Below are 12003 nucleotides of genomic sequence, written 5' to 3'. Positions count from 1 at the left end.
AAATGTGCATTTTTGTTTTATTCTATAACCTACTGGCAACATTCCTACCAAATTTCAAATAAAAATATTGTCATTTAGATCATTTATTTGCAGAAAAATGACAATTGGTCAAAATAGCAAAAAAGATGCAGTGTCTTCAGATCTCGAATAATGCAAAGAAAACAAGCTCATATTCATTTTTAAACTACACAATACTAATGCTTTAACTTAGGAAGAGTTCAGAAATCAGTATTTGGTGGAATAACCTTGATTTAAAATCACAACTTTCATGTGTCTTGGCATGCTCTCCACCAGTCTTTCACATTGCCGTTGGGTGACTTTATGCTACTCCTGGCGCAAGAATTCAAGCAGCTCGGCTTCTTTTCATGGCTTGTGACCATCCATCTTCCTCTTGATCACATTTCAGAGGTTTTTTATGGGATTCAGGTCTCGAAATTGGGCTGGCCATGACAGGGTCCTGATCTGGTGGTACTGCATCCACACCTTTACTGGCCTGGCTGTGTGGCATGGAGCATTGCCCTGCTGGAAAAAAACACTTCTCAGAGTTGGGGAACATTGTCAGAGCAAAAGGAAGCAAGTTTTTCTTCCAGGACAACGTTGTACTTTGCCTGGCTGAGGTTTGTAAAAGACCATAAAGATTGAACCAAAGCGGACTGGAGGGTCCTCTAGTTCGTCTTCTCTGATGAGTCCAATTTCACAGTAGGTGCAAGACTCTGTGGCTTGTAGGCCTCTCCAGGTCTCCGTCTAACCATCAGACGACCATGTGTTGGGCAAAGCTGAAAATTGGACTCATCAGAGAAGACGAACTAGAAGACCCTCCAGTCCGCTTTGGTTCAATCCTTATGGTCTTTTACTTTTTTTTTTTTTACTTTTCAAAATGACAGGTGAGGCTCTGCCTCCCCTGCCTCCTATGACTGCACGTCCCTGTGTTTGGGTTAGGTTAATGTGTCACAGTCAGTATGTGGGAATGTAAGGTTGCATGTGCTGAAATGTTAAAGATGTATTAAAAATATATAATTGTTTTTATTTAGTTGAGTTATAGTAATTTTGTTGTCTCAATTGTTACATTTGAACATTAAAATTTTTCACAAAAATGGAAGAAAAAACTGAAAACCAGCCAGTTTTGGTCTTTGCATGGATGTCACAATTGGTAGATTTTATTGGTAGATGTAATCCCCCCCCAAAAAAAGCCCACCTAAAAGCTGGTTCATCTGCAAAAATGATTTGATAAACTACAAGATAATCTGTGGTACTTCAGTGCAAACAGGGATGAAGTCCATTCCAGCGATCCGGTGCATTAAGAACCAGGGCTTGGGAATCATGCCTGCTGGGCGACTTTTGGCCTCTCAAATGAAGCGTTTGGATTTAGCCGTGCTCCTGAAATACTGTACACATCCCTAGATCACTGAGGGGGGGGGGGGGGGGGGGATGGGGCCGTGGATGGCCGAGTGTTGTCCAGCGCTCAGAGATGCCATACATAGAAAGGCTGAGCCGCCCAATTTCCAGTGTGGGATTACAACCTATTGGGTTGTAATGCAGGTTATCAAAGCCGGGGGGAAAAATCAAACAAAACAAAACTAAATGCAGAGGCCAACTGTTTTATGCAGTGTGTCATGGGCATTAATGCAGAAAAAGATTTCAGCTTTAAAGCTAAGCAATGCTATTAAAAAGGAAGTCTGTGGGCGTACATACATTCTGTATGTGTGTGGTTGTGTGTGTTTTAAAGAGAGAGGGTTTGTCGGAGTTATAAAGAGGAGTAAAGCGGCGTTCACACTAGACTTCTTTTTTAAGAAAAAAGCGCAGCCTTCAGCGCCTTTTGAGCGCTTCAGAATTCATGGATATTATGTGACGTCACTGTCTTTTAAGCACCGCCATATTTGTGTCTGATGCAAACACATTACGGTCATAACATACGGTCACAACTCACAGAAAGTTCAAAACGCTAGGGGATATGTTGCGCTGTTGAATGTGACAACCTAAATATACAATTGCTAAAGATTTAGGGAATGACTGACCTGTTAAGTGAAACGCAGCACGTTGATACAGTCGTAGTAATGGCTGTGTATTATCAAAGCTAGCAAGCTATTTAGCCCTTCACCCAGGAATTTGGCTACAACTCGTTAGCCAATATTGGCACTCTTGCCTGCTCAGAAGAGTTTCTGTACGCTTGAAATCTCCGGTTTATGGGAATGGATTATGTACAAGATACATGTCAATGTCGGGAAAAGAAAGTTGGGGCAGATGCTTTGCAAAAACACAGTTAATCGCTAATGGCTAGTAGCATGCTAACATTAGTTAGGTAGCTCAGACACCTCGCAAATCCTCTTAGACGTATTTTTCAGTTACAATAATGTGGTTTGTAAATTGTACAGTGTCTATTTCTAGGTAACTTTCTAAAAATCTAAGCAAAAAAAAGTTAAACTAAAAACTTCTAGGTTCAAATACGATGGTCTACGGCGTTTGGTCGGTTAAACTAAGATAGAAGGTTACTAGGGAAGGTACGCGACTACCTACTCTCCTCGTCCTGATAGGTCAGCTGTCAAAAAGGCGCTTGCCGTCACCCGGCGCCTTTCTGAAAAGTTGAGAAAATTGAACTCAAAAAGGCGTCGGAGGTTGCGCTTTTTTTAGAAGTTTATAAAAGGCGGCGCCTTTCTGAAAAGGCGTCCGCCTTTTTGCTTTTTCCCATAGAGTTGCATGTAAAAAAGGCGCAGAAGGCGGCGCTTTTTTCTAAAAAAAGAAGTCTAGTGTGAACGCGGCCTAAAGCTTCTTTAGTAGCCCCCACATGTGCATTTATTTGCCAAGGTTTTGTTGCTTGCCCTGTGTGTGTGCGTGCGCACGCGTGTGTGTGCGTGTGCGTGTGTGCACGTGCGCGGTGTGTGGACATGAAGGGGGGCCTTAGTGACTCCTAGCAGGCTTCTTCAGAAGCTGTTTCATTAGCGGGTCGCTCCCTTTGAAATGGTACAGCGTATGCTGTGTGGATGATCAGGTGTGAATGGCACCAAAGCACTGCCCAGACACAAGTCTGCAGTGCCACAGATGGGCTCTACCAGGCCGTGCCCTGCTGTCTGTTTCCTGAAGTTTCACCTGGGAGATTAAAACCGCCATGCGCCCTGCTGTTCAGCCGCCAGTTCAGGGGTCAAATGTGTTGCCATACAGCAGAACAGAATAAATGCTCAATAATGCTGGGTTAATTTTTATTTTATTTTATCTATTTATGTAGTTCTTTGTTTATTTATTTATGTATTTATTTATTTATCTAGCCTACGGGCAGTAATCTGCTAAATCCCTTGCCCTGGACGAACTTTCATTTGTTCGGGAATCAACAAGAGTCGCGGAAAAACAAACAAACAACAAATAAATAAGAGTGCATCTGTCTCTCTGCACATGTGAGGGGTTATCTCTGTGCTGGCTGCTAAATTCCCACCACAGCACAACACTGGCAGACATCTGTCTCCGTGTCCAGAAGTCAGACTCAGCGAAGGAAAGGCTTTTCATTTTGCATTAAATTCAGGTTCTCTGTGATGGTTCTATGCAAAGAAATCACACAAAAAAATATTAGCTGTCAACAGGTTGTTTATTAAATGCCATGGAAGGGTTTAAAAGATTGCATAGACGTAGATTTAGATGAGGAATTAGACACTTGTACACAGTTATAATTTAGTCAGTTTATGGACACTTATTTTGGAATCTTAATATGGAAACAGATCTGGACTCCGAGCCAGAGTCCGGTGTCCGGTCTGGTCCAACCAAAGCTGCTCCACATCTTTAACCGAGTGTTATATTTTTAGCTTTCTTAATCGAATGGCATAACTAGTGGACATGCCAACTGTTATACTGTATTATAACTGAGCTCTTCTTTAGCTCTGAAGTAAGTTCCAGTACAGTATTTGCAGCCAACAACTCGAATTGAATGCCGGTCTGGTGGGTTGTGTGACGGTTTATTCTGTGTATGCTGTGCTTCCTGTCTCAAGCGCACACGACACACTACGGTGGAGAGACACAAGGAGCGAAGATTAGGAGATAATTGTCTATAGTGTAGTCCAAGTTTCTTTTGTGTGGGTTTTGCATTCCTTTGTCCTCTAGATGCGTCCATGTTTTCTCAGTCCCCCAGCATCACTCCTTATGCTATTCTCTTACCACACCCAGCTGTCAGCTCCATACAGCAGAAAGATTACATGCTCAGATAAAGGGAAACAGAACACACAACTTAACGTAATAAGTGTGCCAGGGTGTTGGATCTACGTGTATGGCTGGACAGAGGAAAAGTAGCGGTCGGCCCGGGAGGAGCTGATGTGGAAGGTGTGAGTGCATATGCATACTAGTGCTGCAGAGAGTAAGACTTGGATGCTCACAATATCCACTTGAATGCTACTAAATCTGGCACTAGCCATTTGGCATGGTTACAGACAAAAGGAAAAAAATGCAGAGTAAGAAACTGAAAGAAATTAATGTAAATCCAAATTTCCCTGGATCTGTCCGAGCCTGATCAGAGCCAGATTTACTCCAGAGATGGCCTCTGTCTGAGTAGCCTCCTGCCCCACTGCAGTCCAGTCCAGCTCTGCTCAGCGATGCTCGGTGGGCTGGGTGGAGGCAGCCGTTTAGTTGGGGATGCATCTGCGATGGGCCGTTAAAATGGATTGTAATGACACACTTCAGATAACCATATGCCCCTGGCGGAACACAAGTGGTGGAGGGAGCTGACGTTTGTTTGTTTGTTGTTCGGTGGGTTATTTATTTATTTATTTTGGGGCTATTTTTTGCCAACTTGTCAGGTCTGTAAGGTCCAATTGCTGTTGTGTGATTACATGGTTTATGCTTGCGCTTATTTTAACATGGCCCTGCATCAAACTGACTCAGTGGTCTCTGACATGGAAGGGAGTTGGCTTCGACCAGAGATTCATCAAAAGTAAAAACCATACATTATATTTTGATACATGCTCATATATGGTCATAATGACGGTCTTCTCCAGTGAATCTGCAAAGGTTTTAGTGAAAATGAAGTCTTATCTGCGTTTGTCAGGAAGGAGGGATGGTGCTTCCACTGTCAGAAAATGGTGGGACAAAATGGGAGAGAGGACACATAAACAGGAAGAGGCTAGGCCTAAGGCCTGAGTCTACGTTTCTTCCTTATACGGGATCCAAGGCAAGAATTCCATGCATAGTGGGCATTCCTTCAAGCAGGGCGGAGGGAAATTGGAACTCGGCTCAATGTGTAATCATCCTCGGGGAAGAACAGCTTAACAAATCAGGAGATTCGGCATTCGTGCTGCCTCTTCGCTGTGACTGGACTTGCACTTGTGACTCTAAATCCTATTTATGTGAAACCACCCTGTCACGTCGATGGCAGCTGGTGATAGAGCGTTTTAGTTTTTTGTATAACACCGTCTCTTTTTGTTTTAGCGCAAGGTGAAATGGATTTATACCATTGCCGTGTTGTGTGCCCCGAAAGGATTGCCGTTGATGTGTGTGATAAATGTGTCAGGTTGACTGAGATCAATGGAGGGCTCTGAAGGGTGTGTGTGTGTGTGTGTGTGTGTGTGTGTCTGTGTGTCTGTGTGTCTGTGTGTCTGTGTGTCTGTGTGTGTGTGTGTGTGTGTGTGTGTGTGTGTGTGTGTGTGTGTGTGTGTGTCCAGGCCCGTTCACTGAGTGAGACAGAACATAATTACCCCCAGCCCCCACCCACCCGCACACAGCAGCTCCCAAGGCGGAGCGATGTGCCGTCTACAGGCACTCCTCCACCCAGACCTGGGGGGTAGAGTTGATTATCACAGTACCTCCCAGTCTGGAGGGAAAGTCTGTGCAAACATGAAAGGATGGTGGTGGATTAATATCAGCAAATGATATCGGTAATTCTGATCACCTTAACTGATTATTTTCACATTTCAGCCAACCTCCTCTGTAGTACAGGTATTTTGTTTATTTTGTTCTTAGTTTTAATATCATTACTGGTAGGGGGTATAATGGGTAGTTATCTTCCATATGCTCAGCAGACTCAGATGCTGTGAATTCTTAAAAAACAGCTCAACAAAGATGGAAAAGAAATTGAAATACATAATTTGTATGCCATTTTGGGATTAGAAGTTTATAGGGGGGGGGGGGGGGGGGTATATTATTGAGATTACAGAAAGGTCCGCACAGCCTGGCTATTTGAACAGCACACTTGACCTGCCCTACTTCAGCTGCAGCTATGTTATCCTACATCATGGGTCGGGAACCTGTGGCTCGCGAGCTACCACTGGCTCTTGGCTGACGGCCGGGGCTCTCGGACGAAAAGGGAAAAAACGTGTAATCAAGGGATAAGCCTAGGCCTAGGCCTTGTAGAAGGCTAAAATCACAGTCAATACAACTTATATTAAATAAACAAGGCTTTGTGCCAAATACGTAGGTGTATCTGAGTGATTTAATTTAACCTTCCACCTCACTTGACTCCGTAACCATAGTCTGCACAATATTGTTACATTCGCGGCAGGTTGCCATGCCAATATCAACAAAATCACAGATTTCCGTACAGTTCCGTCAACGAGAAAACTTTCAATGTTGAAGTTGAAAGGCTAGAAAAGGTCATAAAGGGAAAAAACGTATAGTGCATCCCTGGTGTTTCTATCTGCAATTTCGAAATGGAGGGTGCCAAACTGACCTCGTCTGACATCTAGGTGGGCAAGCTCAAATCACTGAACGATCAGCTGGAAGGAATCGCACGTCGGCGAGCACAGCTTGCGAGCGAACACAATTGGACTGACATGGGAAAGCTTCCATCCGAAGACGAACTGATTCTAAAAACTTGGAATGAACTGCCCATTACCTATCGCACATCGCAACGTGTTAGTATTGCTGTGTTAACCATGGTAACCATGGTTCCACTTATGCGTGTGAGAAATCTTTAAATCTTTCTCACATATGAAAATATTTAAAGACGAACCTGCGCTCGTGGTTAAATGATGAAAGCCTCAATGCTTGCATGAAGCTTCACCTCACTGAATATGAGCCAGACGACAAGGCCATCAGCAAGTCTATGCAGCACCCGAGGTCGCATTAATCTCTGGGTAGGCCTAATGTTCAATTTCGAGTGTTATGTTGTTAACGTTGTTAATTTCATGTCGTTGTTACATTGTAACGTTGTTAACTTCTGTCATTTCCCATTGCCATTTACAAGTTACTAGTACCATAACTTCCAATACGAATAGAAAATGTATTTAAAAAACTGTGTTGAATAAACGTAACGGTTAGTTAAATATCCACATTTTTTCTTGTAACCGTCTTTTTGTGGCTCTTCTGAGATTAAAAAAAAAAAATTGGTAAAAGTGGCTCTCCAGGCAAAAAAGGTTCCCGACCCCTGTCCTACATGATGGCTGAGCCTACCTCAGACCCGGGCCACATCTGGGACAGATCCGTTCCATATCTAGCCGCTACTTGGGCTTAATTCTCAATGAAATCGGCGGCTCCTGATTGGCTGTTTCAGTGAGTCGGTTGAAAAAGAAAATGTCAAAGGCGAAATGTTTGTATGAATGATTTAAGCCTGCTGGCATGAGCAGAGACAGGCCAAGTCAATGGCCCATCAATCATTCACAACGAGCGAGCGGTGTGGAGACGCCTGCCTAACCCAGTTTGGCACTCGGAAACATTCCCTGAAAACAATGAAAGCTCCGTCGGGTCTTAAGTAAGAGAAAGAGGAAAATATGCTGTCCTTCTTTTTTCTTTACACACTCCAGTGCTCTGTTATGCTTGTGTACACACACACACACACACACACACACACACACACCAGCTTTTCCGATGTCCTGCTTCATTGCTTTCTCTTGCTCAGGGTTTTTCTACCTTGAGTCATCTAAGGTGCACTACCTGCACTGGAGCCCCCTCCCAAATACACACCCTAACCCCCCCTGTATCCATGCTCACTGGTCAGCCGGGGACATGTCAGTTGCCCTGTAAATGCTTGTGTGTTAAATGGACCCCTTGCATCTCCAGGCCACTTCCCTAGAGTCCATTAACCCACCCCCCCCCCCCCCCCCCCCAACACATACACACACACACACACACACACACGCCTGCACGCACAAGCATCTCCCAGCCCTTCCCATGCCCCCCACACACACACACTCGCACACACACACAGCCACACACACACTTTAGAAAACATAATGTGTGCTTTTCATTCACCTGAAACATGCTTTGCACTTTGCTCTCAAGATTCAACAAAAAAAAGGGAAAGACTGGAGATACTCTTTTTGGATATAAATACCCAGAAAAGCACAGAGGTAAAAGGCGAAGGTGATTTCAGGGGCTATGTATTTTTCATTGGTATTTGGTTCACCTTTTTTGGCTGCCCCCAAAAAAATACTCCAGCCCCATCAACCTGTCTCTGGTTGGTGCACTTAAGACACAGGTGATGTCCGCCCTGTAAATGGACTCCGGCTGGAAGCAGCATCTGCATTTGGTGAACGGGGAGGGCAACCGCGGTGAATTGAGCTTTGAACCAGGGAGGCCTGCTTCAGCCAAGCGTGGCAAAAAAATCAGAAGCTACTGAATATTCCCCCAACCCGTGCTTCTTGAGTATAAAGTGGAGAGGTCACGGCAGTTCGCCTGGGCAGAAGTGCCAGAGATGGAGTGGTAGATTGAGTTAGGGTTTCTTCTCTCTCGAAGGGGTCTTGCCTGTGTGCTGCAGTGGATATTGAGCTATCGATCTCTTGGCAGTCATTTTTCATCGTGAATGTCTTCATATTCTGAGGAGAAACTCGGTGGGACAAGGGTCCCTCGGACCCAGAAGCATAAAGACCTTTTCAATGGCTAAATTGCATTTCTTTGACAGATTAGGAGCCTTTGAATTTTGTTAATGGCCCTAATGTTCTTGAATTGTCTGATCACTTAACTTTGATTAGAAACAGCTCCCAAATCGGAACAGTAAATGGTTTAGATAATGTGAGAATTTGTCTCCTTGCCTTTTTGTTGAAAAGCCCTGCTAGAGAGTAAATGGTTTAGCCTAAATTATCATAATGGATTTGGAATTAAAATTAAAGTGCTGTCATTTATTCTGGAAAAAAAGAAGTAAAAAAACCCCGGAAAAGCCTTTATTTCTGTGAGCTTCTGTGACTTTTCAGGTCCCTATGTCTTCGCATTACCGTGCGTTATGATGAGGTTTGTATATGGTTCTTATTCAAAGTGTAAATTAATCATTTATTTATTTAGCCCCTGGTTTTTGGATTGCAATGCACACTGCAATACAATAGTCAGGCAGCATGTTACTCTAATCACGATAATTAATATAACAATTCCTTACGCGACTCTCATCAAAGCTGGACTGAGTGAAGTGAATTCTTTCTCCTCTTTAGATTTCACCCCTGCCTCTGGGCCATAAAGAATTTATTGGAGTCTCTTTAATTTATTACTCGGAAACTTGGCTTAGGCTCAGGGCTAGATTTGTAGATTTTTAAGCTGTATTTCTCCAGCAGCAAAGTTTGCCACAGATCCTGAAAACCTGCTTATTTTCTCTTGTGTGCTGTTTGGGGAAAAGTACTTTAAAGAAAGGTGGCATGGACTAAATGTGGGTTTATTGCTCTGTAGCCTCTTAATAGATTGCCAAAACAAAATATTAGTTTGGGTAATTTATTGTTTTTTTATACGTCTCATATGTTGCAGTAAATTAATTTAGTAAATCTAGAGACTGGCTTGTCCTGGTTGGCAAATGTTTGTCTTGTCTGTGTACTGGGCACACAGAGTACAGTTTGGCCTTAGTTCAAACTGATTATGCAAATACTCAAAGTTATTATTTGTATGACCAGTAGAGTACCATCACAATCTAATGTGTTAATCATTTGCCTGTCTCCTCCGAGATATCTACGGCAGCCAAACTTTAGAGTTCCCAAACGATCAGGGTGGCTGATCTCCGATTTAGATATATTCGGGGAACACAAAGCATTTTCAGCGCTGGAAACACACAGGCTTGTCTATTCAATGCAAACATCCAAAGCCCTCAAAAAAAAAAAAAAGTCAAAGAAGGAAAAAAAAAAAAAAAAAGATAGAGGAGGCAGCAGTCAAATGAGATGATGGCGACGGCGTTCCCACTCCCGCTCCCCTTGGTGCGCCACATCCACGAGAGAACGTGGGAAACTGACACTGTCAATTTATCAGAGAACAAAAGCGTTCCTCAGCGGATAAAGAACACAACGCGAGGTCCTCTGAGAGCAAACAGTCCACCCCCCATCCCCCCATCCCCCCATACCCCCCACACACATCATCTACCTGGATTTCTAAACAGGAAGTGGGATGCGTACACAGGGGCCCCCAAAATAGACGAGGCCTCTGAATTAGCATGTTAGAAGAGGGGGATCGAAAACAAAACAAAAACACATAAACACACGAGTGAGTTCAAATACTCCAAGAGCTCCACCAACACAGGGGACGAGGGAGAAAAAAGTATTTTTTTTAACTGTGTAAACTTTTTCTTTTTCACTCCCTCTCGCAAGGAATGAGGCCGTAGTCTGAGTTGACTAGTTAGCAGATGATTGTGCTTTCAGAATGAATACGAGGACTTACTGTAAATGACACATCACTCCTCCTAATTATGGGCACTCCATGAATGTGAGAGTGTGAGTGTGTGTGCGTGCGTGCGTGCGTGCGTGCGTGCGTGCAAGTGTGTGTGTGTATTTGGGGGAGAGAGGGTAAGAGAGAGAAAGGAAGAGCCATAGAGACAGAGAGAATGGGAGAAGGGGAGAGAATTAGCCATTGCTAATGAGTAGAATCAGTCAGGGGAGGCTGAATACAAAATCAAAATGAGGTATATTTTTAATTTTCTCCATAGACAGCCTTGCTAATAGTTGTCTTACAGTAGTCTTGCTAATGGAATTATACAGCCTTTACATCACATAAACTGTCCTAACCACTGCACTTGAGAGCCATGCTGTGGAGAGTATGGAGAATGCTGTGAGAATTGCTCTGCGCAGTGGGTAATGAGTGAAATGCCCCGGTGAGCTCTTGTGTGGGTGCATAGCTTCCAGGACTCCCCTCTTGTTGGCAGTGCTAATTCCACCCTTCTGCTTGGCTTTGCCTTTTTCCTGTTCTTCGACACTGAGGAATGGCCCTGAAATGGGAACGAGCCGTACAGACGAGAAATGCTCTTAGCAAGCCTCAAATACACTCCGATGTGGAAAAGTTGTCCAGCTGAAGGACTCGTGCTGAATTGTAGTTGGCACAGAGTGATTGGATGGTCGGTTTGATGGTCTCGATGAAGGGTTGGATGATTGTTGCATTGATGCATCACGATGCTAATGTGAAAGATTTTTCAACAACGTACTTAAATAGAATGCATGCCAGCACAATGAAGTTAAACTCATTCAAACCCTTTTTACTGTGTCATGCAGTTGTTTTTATGAATGGAAAGTTAATTTACGGAGAACACTGGCCATGTACCATTACACATTCCCTGGGGTCTTGTGACACTGGCCAAGTGCAGTTTATGTAAACAATCATTCCACTGCAGCTGTCATAGATATCAGTGAATGAAAACAAAACAACCTACAAATACTGGCGATACACACGTACACAATCCATTGAGTGTTGTGACGCAGCCAGACACTGTTACATGCTAGTTTGATCCTATTTTTTTTTACTAATTTTACGGCAAGTGTGTGGTCTTCACATCAGTAAATGAACACATAGCTTTCATAAAGCCCTTAATGCTAGTAGCCTACCTGCTATCACTTTATGCAGTGTCATATCAGCTGAATACAATCCATGGTTCTTTCAATAGGTTTTACATTTGTTCACCATAGATAGTCTTTTTCATTTTTAAAAACAAGGAAAATCGAGTTCAAATCTGAGTGCTTGTTTTTATGAATAAAAAAACATGAAGGCCAACATGCATCGTGATGCACTGAGAATAGTTTTATTATCACATCGTTACCCTTTGAATAGTAATCGAATTGAGTCGTAAGGCCAGTGAGGGGGTCACACCTGTAGCATGGTGTATGTTGAGCAAAATGTTTTGTGTGTCTGTGAGGACTAGGCTAT

The 12003-nt window shown here is 43.4% G+C and overlaps 1 protein-coding gene across 1 annotated transcript in view; it reads left to right on the top strand.

Annotated features, from left to right (window-relative positions):
* The window catches only part of lpp (LIM domain containing preferred translocation partner in lipoma), a 213253-nt gene that overhangs the window by 19398 nt on the left and 181852 nt on the right, over window positions 1–12003 (top strand). The window lies entirely within an intron of this gene.

The sequence above is a fragment of the Sprattus sprattus genome (assembly GCF_963457725.1).
Source record: "Sprattus sprattus genome assembly, chromosome: 2".
Taxonomy (NCBI): domain Eukaryota; kingdom Metazoa; phylum Chordata; class Actinopteri; order Clupeiformes; family Clupeidae; genus Sprattus; species Sprattus sprattus.
Note: the sequence above shows the minus strand (reverse complement) of the source record. Positions and strands in the feature narration are given on the sequence as shown.